At 44.0% G+C, this 14,301-nt stretch overlaps 1 long non-coding RNA gene across 1 annotated transcript; it reads right to left on the reverse strand.

The window, feature by feature from the left end:
* Positions 1-2,359: 2,359 nt before the first annotated feature.
* Positions 2,360-6,738, reverse strand: LOC119368854. Its single transcript, XR_005176757.1, has 3 exons — positions 6,611-6,738; positions 6,396-6,449; positions 2,360-2,403 (listed from the first exon to the last, which is right to left on the reverse strand). It is a non-coding gene; the product is annotated as an uncharacterized LOC119368854 (long non-coding RNA).
* Positions 6,739-14,301: the final 7,563 nt, after the last annotated feature.

A 14,301-nucleotide genomic window follows, 5' to 3' on the forward strand; every position in this document is an offset into this window, starting at 1 on the left:
ATTACATAATATATTTTATAGTGAGACATTTCTTTTTACCAAAACGATTAAGAGAAAAGAATGGCGCTGAACTAAACAAAGGGAAGTGACCATAAGTTGAGTAATGTTGGTAAAAACGACAATCAACAATACTCATTGGAATAAGATTTAAATTACATGGTCGAATAAGATCTCCTTATCTCGATGAATCTCAAATTGGGATTTCGATATCTCAATAAATCTGAGATTCAGAGTTTCTAAAAGCTGCAATAATGCTTTACAAATCAGAGCTTACCTAAAATTAAAGAATATCTTGCCCAGAAGCCGAGGTAGGGACTCATTGAGTATGAGTACGACTATAAACTGCAAACTGTATGCTAGCTCTAATCTTGGTTGAATGTTTTAAGAGCCAATTCTGAAGGCATCCGACTGTCAGCACCTGCAACATCTCATGTAATATGAATACCAGTTTTTTGTAAATCATGTAATAACATTAAACATCAATGTTGAATTTACACAACCATACTGTTAGCAACAAAGGCATGAATGAAACAAAAAGAATGTGGCCTATCTAATAATAGTAGGAAGAGCAACATAAATCCATATTCTCCTTGCAATGTGGCTTATCTAATAAAAGTACGAAGAGCAAAATAAATCTATGTTCTCCCAGCATTCTATGGTGCATGTTTTGCCCTGTTTGTGAGCAGAAGAATATGCAGGCTACTGTGAAAGCCAAGTTGTGCCTAACAATCAACATTCCAAGTTTCAGATAGGATATGAACCAAGAAAATACTGATTTTCTATACAGACATCACAGTTGTGGTGATTTCCGCGAAGAGGTGCAACCTGTTGGCGGCGTCGGATGGCTTGGGCTCCGAGTCCAGCACCGCTGCAGCAGCCTCCCACTCCGTCTAAGTGTATGGGATGCAAAGAAGAATCCTGGGAAAATCTATAGAAGCATGACTGTATAAATACAAACTGCTAGATATGTACTTTATCTTCATTCCAGTAAAACCGAACTATAATTTTAATATAGTCCTATGTTTGCCAGAATTCTACAATGCTTAAATAAAAGTCTGAAACATTAGTATGATTATTTGGACTTTTTGTGGAACCTGAAGCTAGTTCTCAGGGTTGTCCCTCGTCTCAAAGCACAGATATGTGGATACTTTTTCTATATAAATAAAGTAATGAATTTTCATATGATGAATACCCATGTATTGACCTTCAGGCACGCATAGCATAATTTGATAGTCTGGCAAGGGTTCAAACATCACAAATTACAACTCACAAGCTCTAAAGTTCACAAATCAATCACAACCAGTTCATAAAAAACAGTAGCTAATTAAGGTTTCCTGCAACACTACTGAAAGGAATACCTGTAGCATAGATTATTTTTTTCAATAATAGCATGAAGCTTGTTCTTCTCAAGTTCTCATATCCAGAAATCACACGAGATGTAGCTCTTAGACTGCATTGCCGGCTACCCCATTAGCAGATAGAGCCCCTGTTTTTTATGCTCTGCTTGAGCTGGAGCTCACATCCAAAACGCTGCTTGCTGGATAGAAGTACTCCCTCCGTCCCGAAAAACATGTCGCACGCCTAGTTCACTGGTACTTTTGCAAAAAAGACGTCACAGTTTCAAAACCATCTCAAACAAGTCCCTCCGCCATCGTCTTCTTCCTCCGTCGTCGTGCGCGTGTCGCCAGGGGCCGGGGCCGCCCAGCTGCGTGATTCGTCGCCCACCAGGAAGTGATCTACTGCCGCCGCCGTCGCCAAGTACCGCCGCCGCCGCCCAATCCTGTGCCGCCGCGATCTCCTCCCGCCGCGATTACCTGCGGCGTCGCCAGAACTTCCCAGCACCATCCGGTGGACCAGGAGCTCATGCGCGTCCTCCTCGAGATCCCGTGCATCCTCCTCGAGCTCCCGCGTCTCCTTCTTGAGCTCCCGCGCGTGCGCCGCCGTGATCCCTCCAGCTGCGATCCCCTACGGCCGTTGCCGGAACCTGCCTCCACGATTCGATGGACCAGGAGCTCACGCTCGTCCTCCTCTATCCCCCGTGAGTCCTCCTCGAGCTCCCGCGTGTCGCCGTGCTGCTCCTTCTCGCTTGCCCGCGCGCCCGCGCAGCTGCTTCTCCCCTGTCACAGGTGGAGCTCTACGTGCTGCTGCTATTGCTCCTCTGTCGTGGTGCTGCTGCTGATCTTCTGCACTGTGGGAGAACCTGAACCTGAACCCAAGCGCACAGCTGGGTTGAAATTGAACCTGTGCATCGCACCTGATCTTCTGCTCGTGGGATCCTCTGCGTCGAACCTGATCTGCGTCGAACCTGATCTTCCTCTGCCTGTGCTGCTGTTGCTGACCCAAGTGAAGCCGTGTTGTGCTCGTCTGCACTCTGAAGAAGGTAGTCCATTAGAATACTGCTACCTGAAAGTTAGTGAAATGGTTTACTGTTAACTGAATCATGACAATGCCAATCATGGAGTAAATTCAATTGTTAACTTAAAATTCATGGAGTACATTCATTATACAGAAAATGCTGCTGATCATTGTGAACAGAATCATGATGGTTGTTAACTGAAAATTATTAAAGAAACTACTGCTGATCATGGAGTACTTGTGTTGCTTGCTTAATTTGCTGATATGTTGATGTTGCTTGCTTGCTTAATTTGCTGATCTACTGATGTTGCTTGCTTGCTTAATCTCCTGATGTTGCTTGCTTAATGTGCTGATGCAGGGTTAAATTTCAGTTAAACTATTGTAACTGTGTGTAAACAAAAGGGAAATTCAGTTAAACAAAGGACTTGAGTAAATTCAGTTAAACATGCATTAATACCAAGGCCTTGAGTAAATTTAGAGTTGCTAACAGCATGTTTTGATCCACTAATAGAAACTCTAAAGTTTCCAGTAAATTGAAAACTGAACATTAACACTTGGTAAATCTGGTCAACAAGAGTCCAACAAAATTCAAAACAATTATGATCCATTTTCCTGTTTCAAACAATTTTCAGTAGAGCCAGAGTACTTCCTGCTATGATTTGTAGAGCCACATTGGTTCAGATTTTGTAAAAGCAAATGGTCACAAACATTGTCAAGTGCAAATGATCTCTAGCTCACTGACTAACTACACATTTGGTCAGATTTTGTAAAATTCAGTTAAACTACAATTATTGATGCTAATTCACTAGGAGTTGTTTATATGCAAAGGTAATAAATCAGTTTTGATTCTATTGACAGGAGTATATTTTTCTTGACACTTTTCTACCATAGGCATGGTACTGTGAGCAAGTAAAATTTAGCAAAACTATTCTAACTAGAGTAAAATTCTGTTAACTACTCTAACTAGAGAAAATGGCTTATGGTTAGAGCAAAGTGTTTGGCTGCCATGGCAGCATTTCTTGTTTGGCTACCGTGGCAACCAAACTAGAAATGGTGCCATGGCACCTATTTCTTGTTTGACTTGCATACTCATTTTGTGTGTATATTCTTGTTATGGTACCATGGTGTACTCATCTTTTGTCATTAATGTCAGGAAACATACTATGGATTTGAACTTGATGCCTCAAAAGGAAGAACATGAAACTATTGATTTGAACTTGATGCCTCAAGAGGAAGACGATGAAGGTATTAATTTGAATTGGATCCCTGAACAGGAGGAACCTCAAGTGGCAGAAAATGGAACTATGGATTTGAACTTGATGCCTCAAGAGGAAGACGATGAAGCTATGAATTGGATGCCTCCAGAAGATGAAGGGAAAGAGGACGAAGCTCAAGAGGAAGAGGATGAAGTTATGAATTGGATACTTCAAGAGAAGAGAAGAGAATTGTCAGATAAGGAGAGGCATGGTGTTTACTTCGCTTTGCTGGTAATCGAGCTCAGAGATGGGTCTGTTCAACCAGACGACAAGCTGCTAGTCTCAAACCTGTTGGACATAAGTGTACGATCTGTTGAAAGAATCTGGGAAGAAGCCAAAAATCAAATTGCCGATGGCAAAGAAGTAGATGTCTCAAGCAAGAAGCCAGGAAGATCTGGCCGAAAGAGAAAGGAGCTGGATCTAGAGAGGACCTCAACAATCCCACTAAATAAAAGAAGGACAATTCGATCTCTGGCATGGTCTCTAGGTGTGGCCCGATCGACCCTACATAAGAGGTTCCAGTTGAATGAGCTCAACCGCATCACAAGCACCGTGAAGCCTCACCTCAAGCTAGAGAACAAGCTTGCGAGATTGAAATTTTGTATGTCCATGGTCGATGACAATTCAATCTCAACTTCTCGGGCTATGTTTAAACCAATGACGAATATGGTTCACATCGATGAGAAGTGGTTTGACATGACGAGAGTGAAGAATAGTTACTATGTACTTCCAGGAGAACCTGAGCCGAAGCGCACCGTGTCAAACACTCACAGCATTGGGGAGGTGATGTTCCTAACAGCTGTTGCCAGGCCTCGATATAACAATGAGGGGGAGCTAACATTCGACGGGAAGATTGGCATTTGGGCATTCGTTGAAGAGACTGAGGCGAAGCGGACAAGTCATAACAGAACAAAGGGAACAAAGGTGTTGACATCAGTGAAAGTAACTAGGCCTGTGTGCAGAGATTATCTAATCAATAAGGTTATCCCGGCAATTCAGGATAAGTGGCCTGACGATGACGAGGGAGCAACAATATTCATCCAACAGGATAATGCAAAGCCCCATGTCCTTCCCAATGATGTAGCTTTTCGAGAAGCTGTGGAACAAACTGATCTTGACATCCGATTGCTACAACAGCCCCCAAATAGCCCTGAGTTAAATTGTTTGGACCTCTGCTTCCATACCTCTCTCCAGTCTCTAACCGACTGCAGGTCACCTACAAACATCCAGGAACTGGTACAGGGTGTGGAAGAGGAATTCGAGAACTACGATCCCGACAAGTTGCATAGAAGCTTTATCACATTAGAAGCAGTTATGTTTGAAGTTATGAAAGACAAAGGAGGAAATCAATATAAGTTGCCCCACTTGCACAAGGATCGCATTTAGAATGCTGGCAGGGAAATCATCAGTGTATATTGCGACAATCGGGTAGTTGTTGATACTAGGGCCATTATAGAAGAAATGGAAATTGCAATAGGAAAAGAAAATGAAAGGAAAGAATTGGCTAAAGAAGGGAAAAGAAAGAAAAGTAAAGGGAAGGGAAGGGAAGAAGTGGCCAGAGAAAGAATGTAGTCAAGAGGGGGCAAAGAGGCCCTTATGTCATGTAGTCAGGTGCTCCTTGTGTATGTCTTGTGTAATCTTGTGTCAAGAGGGGACAAAGATGCCCTTATGTCATGCCCTTGTGTATGCCTTGTCTAATCCTTGTATATCAACTCCTTGTTGGAATTTATTGGAATTATCTGGGTTATTTGGATTAATTGAATTATCTTATTTGAATTAACTGGATTAATTTGGATTATTTGAATTAATTTGGGTTATTTGGATTTATTTGAATTATTTGAATTGATTTGGATTAATTTTAGTTATTTGAATTAATTTAAAATATTTGGATTTATTTCAATGAGGGATGCTAATGTCACAATCAGTATACTTTGAAGGTTAGTGGCAAGCAAGGCCTTTGCTAATCTCATATCATCAGTACATGATCTTCTAATCACTACTAAACCAAAAAGAGACCCTTGTATGGAGTTAACTGAACCAAATTTCAAGCTGAGACTAGTTCACTGAAAATGCTCTAGTTCGAAACATGTTTCAGCACACAACACCTACGTCAGGACCTTTGGATCAAGTGCTACCTAGTTCCTCCTTTTCATGGTCTACAATTTGAAATTTTAAACTACAGTTTTCAATCACAGCATGCTACAGAAGCGAAATTCAAAATATAACTAGGAATAATTATGGCTGGTAAAACCACTGTTGATATTTTCATTCAGCATATCGTTTTCCATATGATCAAAGTTTCAAAAAGGTGAGTGCATGCATCTTCGGACGTCCATTATTCTGAACGAAGGGAGCACCATAAGGTACCATTTCAGACATTCAGACTCTTGTTTGCAGTAAGATGAATGTATTACAGCTAACTTGGGCAATTTACTGCATAAGCAAGTTTTAGGCTCTCAGACATCAGCTAGACATGGTCCCTCTTGCCTCCTCTTTTCCAGTTTAAATAATTGTTCTAGAGACAGAGAGAAGTACTGCAAATAAACAAGTTAATCTGAGGAAGGTTTCCTTGAGTAACATAGCTAGTTAATTACTCCTACAAGATGTTTGATCAGTTCTGTGTTATCTTTCAGGCAATAAACAGTTATCCTCAGAAACAACTGCAAAGAGTATACTCCAAAATTCAGTAGATAGAGAATAAGTGGTTCAGAGAACACGCACATTCAGTAAATTCAGTAAAGATGAAGTAGAGAAGATTCAATAAATTCAGTAAGTGGTTCATACCCAGGTTGTATGTGTTGGTGATAGAGATGACCCAGGCTGTAGGACTTGGAGATGCTGGAGAAACAAACAGCATGCTGTATTTTAGTTGAGGTTTATGATGAATTGTTCATCAACTAGGTTGGGGGGAACAAGCATAAATACACAGATGTTGGGGCATAATAACAGGGCAGTACAGATGTTTATGATCAATTGTTCAGAAAATTGCTGCCTCGTACCTTCTGAAAATGTGATATGTCATTATCAGTTAACTTTGCACACTGTGTGCGCAGATGCTCGATTTTAAGTTTGGTAATCGCCTCTTTCTGCTCATTTTCGAAACCCTTGCTCATTTCATAGATCACCTTCTGCACCTTCTCTTTGTCAACTCCCTCCATTCCTAATGCAACGTGATAAGAGAATAAATACCAGTGCTCAAACCATACCGGCGCAATCTTAAGCCAAGAAAGAGTGGAATGCAGTTTTACCAGCTTTGGCATTGGTGTAGGCGGTGTGGTATGACTGCCACGGCCTATCCCCTCCGCCGTCCGATGGTGTCCCCGCCGTCGACGACATCGCTGCGGTGCTACTGGGAGGTCTCGCCCGCAGCCGGCACCGGAGCGAACAAGAGAAGGAAATGGAGAGGCGCGCCGGGCGCCGGCTGAGGTACTCTCCGCCCGGGATGAGGGCGCTTTTAGGAGAGGAAGGACGGTGAGGGGACTATCCTCTAACGAGGCGAGGTCAAAGCTCCGTCGCCAGCATTATGGCGCGTGCGAAATAAGAAAGGGAAGGTGGTGAGATTTTCTTGGCGACGCCAAGCCATGCCTGGCTCCACTGCCGGAGCCTCTCCTCCGGTTCGTCGTTGCAGTAGCGCCCGCACTACAGGCCGAAGCCGCCCCGCCGCAGCGCCTCGGTCCGCCGCGCCCGACGCCTACAACGCCAGCCGCGACGCCTCATCGTCGGGCCCATCAGCGCGGCGGAAATCGAAGATTTTTATGAGGAAGGGGGGAGCTTGGGGAGGCAGCGAGCGGCAGCTGCGGCGGCGGAGCCGGAGCCGGAGGCAGCTGCGGCGAGGGAGCGGGGGAGCAGGGCAGCTGCGGCGAGGGAGCCGCCGCGGTGGGGAGCAGGGTAGCTGCGGCGGGGGAGCTGGGAAGCGACGGCGGCGGGGAGCAGCACAGCTGGGGATTCTGTCGGAGGAGGATGACGAGGAGTGCGGGTTTGGTCGGGAGAAATTGGAGGGTTTTTTTGAAAAATTTCCCTCGCGACATGTTTTTCGGGATGGAGGGAGTACTATCCCAAGTCATGGCTGATCTGAACGGAAAAGGGAAAAGCAAATAAATCAACTAACTGCAGCACCGATTGAGGATGGGTGGAGAGGGAGAGGAGAGTGAAAAGAACACTCACCGCCCGGGGAGGGGAAGCACCAGCAGTCAACGGCCAGATCCTTCTTCAAACAAACCGACGAGCACAGATCGGAGGAAGCCCATGGCGTGGCGGCGGTGGTGGCGGCCCCTGGGTGACGACTGACAAGCGAGGGTGCGAGTGCTCTCTCTCTCGCAGGTGACCCACCTCTCCCTCCCTCCTCCCTCCCTCTCTCAGCCCCGGATCTGAGAGGGATGGCGGCGTCCACCACCGCGCCTTGGCCTCTCCCCGAACTCCAGCGCACAAGCTAGGGTTAGAAGTGTTCGGGGCCTAAGCATTGGGGTTGCAGGAGGGTGGAGACAGGTGACGGCGTGCTGGAGACGGCGGGTGGTCGGCGGCGTGCGGGCTGCTAGCTAGCGGGCGGCGGCGGAGGGAGTGCGTGAGAGGATTTAGGTTTGGGGGATTTGGATTTGGCTGTGGCACCTATTGAAGGCCGAATGAAAAAGTAGGAAGGAGCCTTGGCGCTAAGTTTTTGGTCCGTGCGCGCGCAAAGACGGGCCGACCCAATTGGTAATGAACAGTCGGTCGGCATTAATCGCCGACCAACAGTCTGATGGAGATATGGGCTTTCCCGACTGATAGTCTAACGTGAAACATTCCAGTATTGCCGACCGACAGTTGGACACGATACATCAGTATTACCGACCAACACTTAGATAAAAGTTTTCCTGACCAACAGTCTGCTGGTAAAATTGACTTTTCCCAACACACATTAGTAGGGAAATCTAGTACGTGGTGTAGTGTGAGAAGCTGAAAATGCCGCTCACAAAGGTATGTTAAAGACAGTTGCCTCCATTTTTTCTCTTGACTCCGTGCAGTACATGTACAACATTTTGCATTAAAGTTCAGAGCAAAATGTTATAACAAGGTATGTGGTTGACATACCATGCACGTCTTTGTTGACAGCAAAATGTTTTCAAAACCAAGAGGGACTGCCTACACGAGAGCTTGAAGATCCAGGGTAACTTCTCAAAGCTAGCTCAAGCATTGTGGACTGTTTTAGCGCCATCCGACTCTGCCTTCGACGTCTAATCACATTACCTGCCACCACCCATTGCCATGCTAGATGTTACCCACTTTGCAGTGTCTTTGTCGTCTCGGTTATCATCGCGGATTTTGTATGAGACATGGGGTGAACAACTTATTTTTGCGGCGTGTTGTTTACTGAAAACTAGTTACCTATCCCCTGTCGCAACATAGCACCATGTTGGTTTTTCTAAGACCTTGTATCCGTTTCAACAAAACATATTTATATTTATATATATGTGTATTAGTACCAACAGTCTTTTCAATGGATGACGGAATGAAGATTTTTCTCCCGTCGTTCCATTGCTCAACTACACTAGTGAAACGTGTGTTATATAATTCAACCACTACAATCTGGCATGGATCTGTCGCATCAGTTTTGGTTTATTCACTACCACTGCCATAAATCGTAATAAACACCCCTAACCATACATCTCATCTACAACACATATTTTACGGATTCAGCGTAAACATGTTAAGTTCCTGAAGCCGAAGCCAGTACTAAAGTTGTATGTTCAAACTACTTCTTTCAAATGCTACGAATATGTCACTTCAAATGGATGCCTTCGTTCTGATTTTTTGCATGAACTGCATACTAAGGACCTTCTATGCACGTCAACCATATAACTGCCAACTTTTTGATCATACAATTGAACACCAGGACAAATTTCATGACTCTCTAGATGCTTACCTGAATAATTGGTTGTTGACACCACTGGACTTGATTAATGCAGACTTGTGTCTCTGATTCTATTCTGTGTGGTTAGACACATAGAATTAGTTGTGACCTGTAATTGAAAAAAAGGTTCTTTTGAGCTAATTTAGGAAATAGATGTGCTATCTGAATTTTGTGGCTCTCTGGCTGCTTAGCTGAATAACTGAATAATTAGACATAGAGAATTAGTTCCGACTTAATACCAAAACGGACTCGATTGGGATGGTTGTTGCAAATGTATTCTTTCTTGTATGTGCTGAGCAGTACTTGCTTGTGCTGACTATCTAGGTAATAATCAGATTTCTAAAATTTTGATAGTTACCCCTCGCTCAAAAGGATGCCTTCAGTCATCCCTCGTTCGTTTCCGTTCTCCTTTTTTCCATCAACTACGTACTAAAGACCTTCTATCCACATCATCCATACAAGTGCCAGTTCCTTGATCATACAAATGAACGTCAGGGCAAATTTCAGTACTACTCATAAGTGGGTAAACATCTTCATGAGTACAGACGACATGGCAAGCAAACCATGTTCAAGCACTACCCAGCACACACCACAGACCCCCACCTAAATTCCGCATAGGGGACGGACGCAAAAGGCACCACTGATTGTTTTCAACCGAATAGGATCTAACCATGCTGGATGCGACAGTTAGCACTCCAACGCCAGCAAGTGGAGTGAAAGCTTATCTATCACACCCCAGCCATGCATCTAATTCAAAAGCTCTTCCCTCGTAGTTCATAAGTTCTTAACGCTTATTATATACACGTAGATAAATAGCCTCCCTTCGGTTGCTTAGAATAGAACTTCCTCGATCATGAAGCTTGGTAGGTCACCCCTATTGCCCCTCATCGTAATCACCTCGTATGCAAACTGCTTCTTAAGGTAAGCCAGCTCGTTCTGCGGAAAACATTAAACGATTTACGATGAGTTACATGGTTTTCTCCACTGCTTTTTTATCGAGTGGTTATGTAATGATCATTGTATAAAACGATGTCTTGTTTTACCACGCCAATTTGCCTCTCGAGATACAGACCATTGTAGTTCCTCCAGTAATGCCCAAGGTAGATCCAGCTGTCCTCGCTGCCAAAAAACACGTGAATTTACAGTTAGACAACGCTAAATATTTGCTCTTCCTGTAAGGTACTGACTTGTTCTCCATAAATGACTTACATATCACATGGTTCATTCATGCTGTAGGCATATAGCACACTCCAGCCATCCTCAGGGATATACCAGTCTGCAAAGCGCCCACGAAGCACACTCCAGAGCCTGCGCAAGATGAGGTGTGCATTGACTTCATGTTTCACACACATCTCATCATCCTGGACACTTGTTTCCACGGGATCCATGACAAGAAGCGTTCTTTCTTCAATATCCACAACATAAAAGGAAAATCCACCCATCATTGGTACAGGAAGAAACAGCTGCAGATTAAAAAGCAAAGCAAAAATCAGCAAGGCAAGTCATTCATTTTTTCTTCATGCAGTTTGTATGAAACTTATATGTCTTCTACCATTGTCTTTATGTACCTTCTTGGTCCACTGAATCTTGTATCCAAGCAAATCTTCATCCAGCATACTCGCTAGGAATTCGTAGTCTAGTGCATTGCCGCTCAAGTCATCAGAGTTGTACATCAGATGCTCCTGTCACCAAGCCATACAGTTAGTCATTGATACGCACGAGCTACTCATGCACAGACTGATGAAGTTTTAGTTTTCACTTACCACAAAACGAATGTCGAACAGATGCCTCCATCTTATTTTCCATTTACTGTACATGCGAGCACCTTTACCGACTAGCATACTTGACAATGCTATCCAGCCATACTTTGTCAGCTCACCATCAGGTCCAAATTGATGTATGAAATCATCCCCACCCAGGACGATGAGGTACATGACCAGGTGTTTGAACCATTTCCTATGTGCACATTCCCAATTAGTTCTGGGCATATGTACTAAATGGCTTAGACAGATCTGGCATTTAGGCATCACAAACAACTACCCACCTGTCACGATCACTCCTTGTGCTGTGCACCATCTTGTCGTAGAACCGCAGTACATCCTGAGCAGTGGGTATATCATGGTTAAGACCGAATTTCCCAGGGAACTTCTCACCCATCTCTCACTTAACCTCAATCCTTAGTTTTCCCTCCGGCAACCTCAGATTTATTGACAGTCTCTCTGACACCGGGGCTGAAAATACAGAAACATTAGATGTAAGCATGCAAAAAAGTATTCAAAACTCTTCCAGGCAAGCAAATGTATGAAGCTCGAAAGTTATCATTGCAAAACAACGAGTGCACACCTGTTGCTCCGTGGTGTCGACCAGCTGTTCCACCATCCGAGCATGGCACATGTGAACAGATTATTACACGACTTGAAAATAGAACCAATGTTATATGCGGTATACTTAATGGTAAAGCCCATAATGCTTTTTCTTACCTTCGTTCAAATTCTGTACCCGCACTGGCACTTGTGTCGAGCTTCCCCCAACTTCCGACACTGTCATTAGTTTATCAAGTTTTAAATACATCATAACGAAATCATGTGCATGCAAAAAGAATTTCTCATTTTTTCATGTGTCTGGGAGCTCACCGGTTCTCCATTCAAAAGTATATCCAGGGGTACTGTCATGCCTATGGAGTCGGCCAATAGTGACTAGGACATCTTCCGGAGCTCCGTCCACGCCAGCTACAAGACACACCAACGGATGAACTAATTATAGCCAAGCCAATGTTTTTGAACAATTCAATGCCTGTGAAAACACGCGCACTCACCAGCATGCCCGTGATCTGGAGCAATAGGGTCCACTAAATTAGCTTCAGATCTGCTATCACTTCCTGAACTAACAACATGCGTCCGTAACACATCCCCAGTCACAGTGTTGGCAACACCTGTACATTTATCATACTGTTAGTCCTCATCTCATAATCTTTAAGAAACAAAAAATTTAATTACCCAATATCGCAAAGGGATAATTTGTATGTACCGTGTGCAGCTGGGTCCCCATTGTCCTCACCACTAGCATCGTTGCCGTCATCTGAACTGCTGTCATCGGGTTCAGAGCTGTCGTTGGAAAAATTGTCTAAACAAAATTTGAGAACCTAACTCTTCTTCGATGCTTACTCCCTGCCTTTCTTGATTTCCTACTCTTCCGTTTATTCTGGCGGGCAGTCCTCCTCCCTGCATAGTCAAACACATTTTTCACAAACATATGTTATCCAAACAAGCATAAATGACTCTCCATTTCACGTATCTGATTTAATAGGATTTTTACCTCTATTCGGTCGGTGCATGGCTACGCCACTCCGACAGTAGTAATAATCATCTAAGCTGGTCTGAACCACTGCATCTTCAAGAAGAAAATTTTGTTAGGTTCTCATCACCACGTCATTTTTGCAGCGCGTACCTACGAATTGTTTCTTCTGTCACACACCTGCATCTGATGATTGCCCTGTAGTCGCCCTTGGCCCCCTTGAATCAGCAAGAACCACATGAGAAGATAGCATCTCCATTTGCTCGTCAGTGCCTGCACGAAACACATGCACAGATTAGTACCCCTAGACATTTCCATGCTTATTTTCATGGACCATCTAATTGTTGAATTATTATGATTATACTCACCGTTGCGATCATAAAGCTTCTAGTACATTTCTGCAACATGAGTATCATTTGCCACTTGGTCCCGTGCGTTCTGATCAATCTCCTCTTGACACTTCTTTGCAACTTCCTCATCTTTCTCCTGCTGCTCTTTTGCTTCCCTCTCTTCATCTTCCAGAATCTTTTTTGCCACTTCTGCATCATGGTTTTCTTGTTCCCTCAGCCTTCTGTCAGTGTCGACCTTATTTACGTGATCATCGTCAGACCACATTTCAAAATCGGACTCCTCATGGCTTTCAATATTCACTGCATACAGAACTCCTCCTGGCACAATCAACGATAAGTGGTGGTTCGCAACACGGGTTGTTTCCTCGAGCACATCTACATTCGTCATGGGTCATTTTGTCAACATATATAAATTCATTTCCTCTGGACACCACCATATTACCATTCTCTCAAATAATTAAACTTTCGGAAAATTCAGCGACTTACATTGCTCAACCAGCTCGGTCTGAAGCTGCATTGCACACTCCCCGTCAATGTCTACCACATGAGGTTGTTGAGTGCCATACACCTCAACCTCATCTTTCACAGTTGGTTGTGTTTCAATAGGGCCAGATTGCATTGCTATAATCTCTTGCAGGATAGCGTCCATCTCACTAGCAGCACCTGCACAGTCCCAACAGGCTCAGCTGTTTTGGTTAGGTGCCCAAGAAAATTTAACTACATGCGTACTTATTTTCAGATATATGGCATGAATACCTGATATTGGCTCCGCACCATCAGTTGGAGCCATGTTTTGCCTGAATCCGGCACCAGCTCCGCCCCTTGCGCCCTGTCTTGCAACAACATTTCTTTGTTCCGCTACACGGACGTGCCGTGCAGGCCCTAAAGTTTTTATAAATTCAGACAGCTTGGTCAAATCAACCTCCAGAACATAAAAGTACACACCTATGAAAGTAGTACCAAATTCATACCTCCAGAATCTTCCAGACGTATCCCTTGCTCAGCTTCGCCCCCAAACATATCTATGTGATTTTAAGGATAATGCTATTATGTACCAATTTGCTCATGGTTAAATATATATTTTTGCTACACGCTTGCCACTGCACGAGGCACTAACCTTGTCTTCGTAGGTGACGAGCAGCGTTCCTGGAGCGCCGCT

The sequence above is a fragment of the Triticum dicoccoides genome, chromosome 2B (genome assembly GCF_002162155.2).
Source record: "Triticum dicoccoides isolate Atlit2015 ecotype Zavitan chromosome 2B, WEW_v2.0, whole genome shotgun sequence".
Taxonomy (NCBI): Eukaryota; Viridiplantae; Streptophyta; class Magnoliopsida; order Poales; family Poaceae; genus Triticum; species Triticum dicoccoides.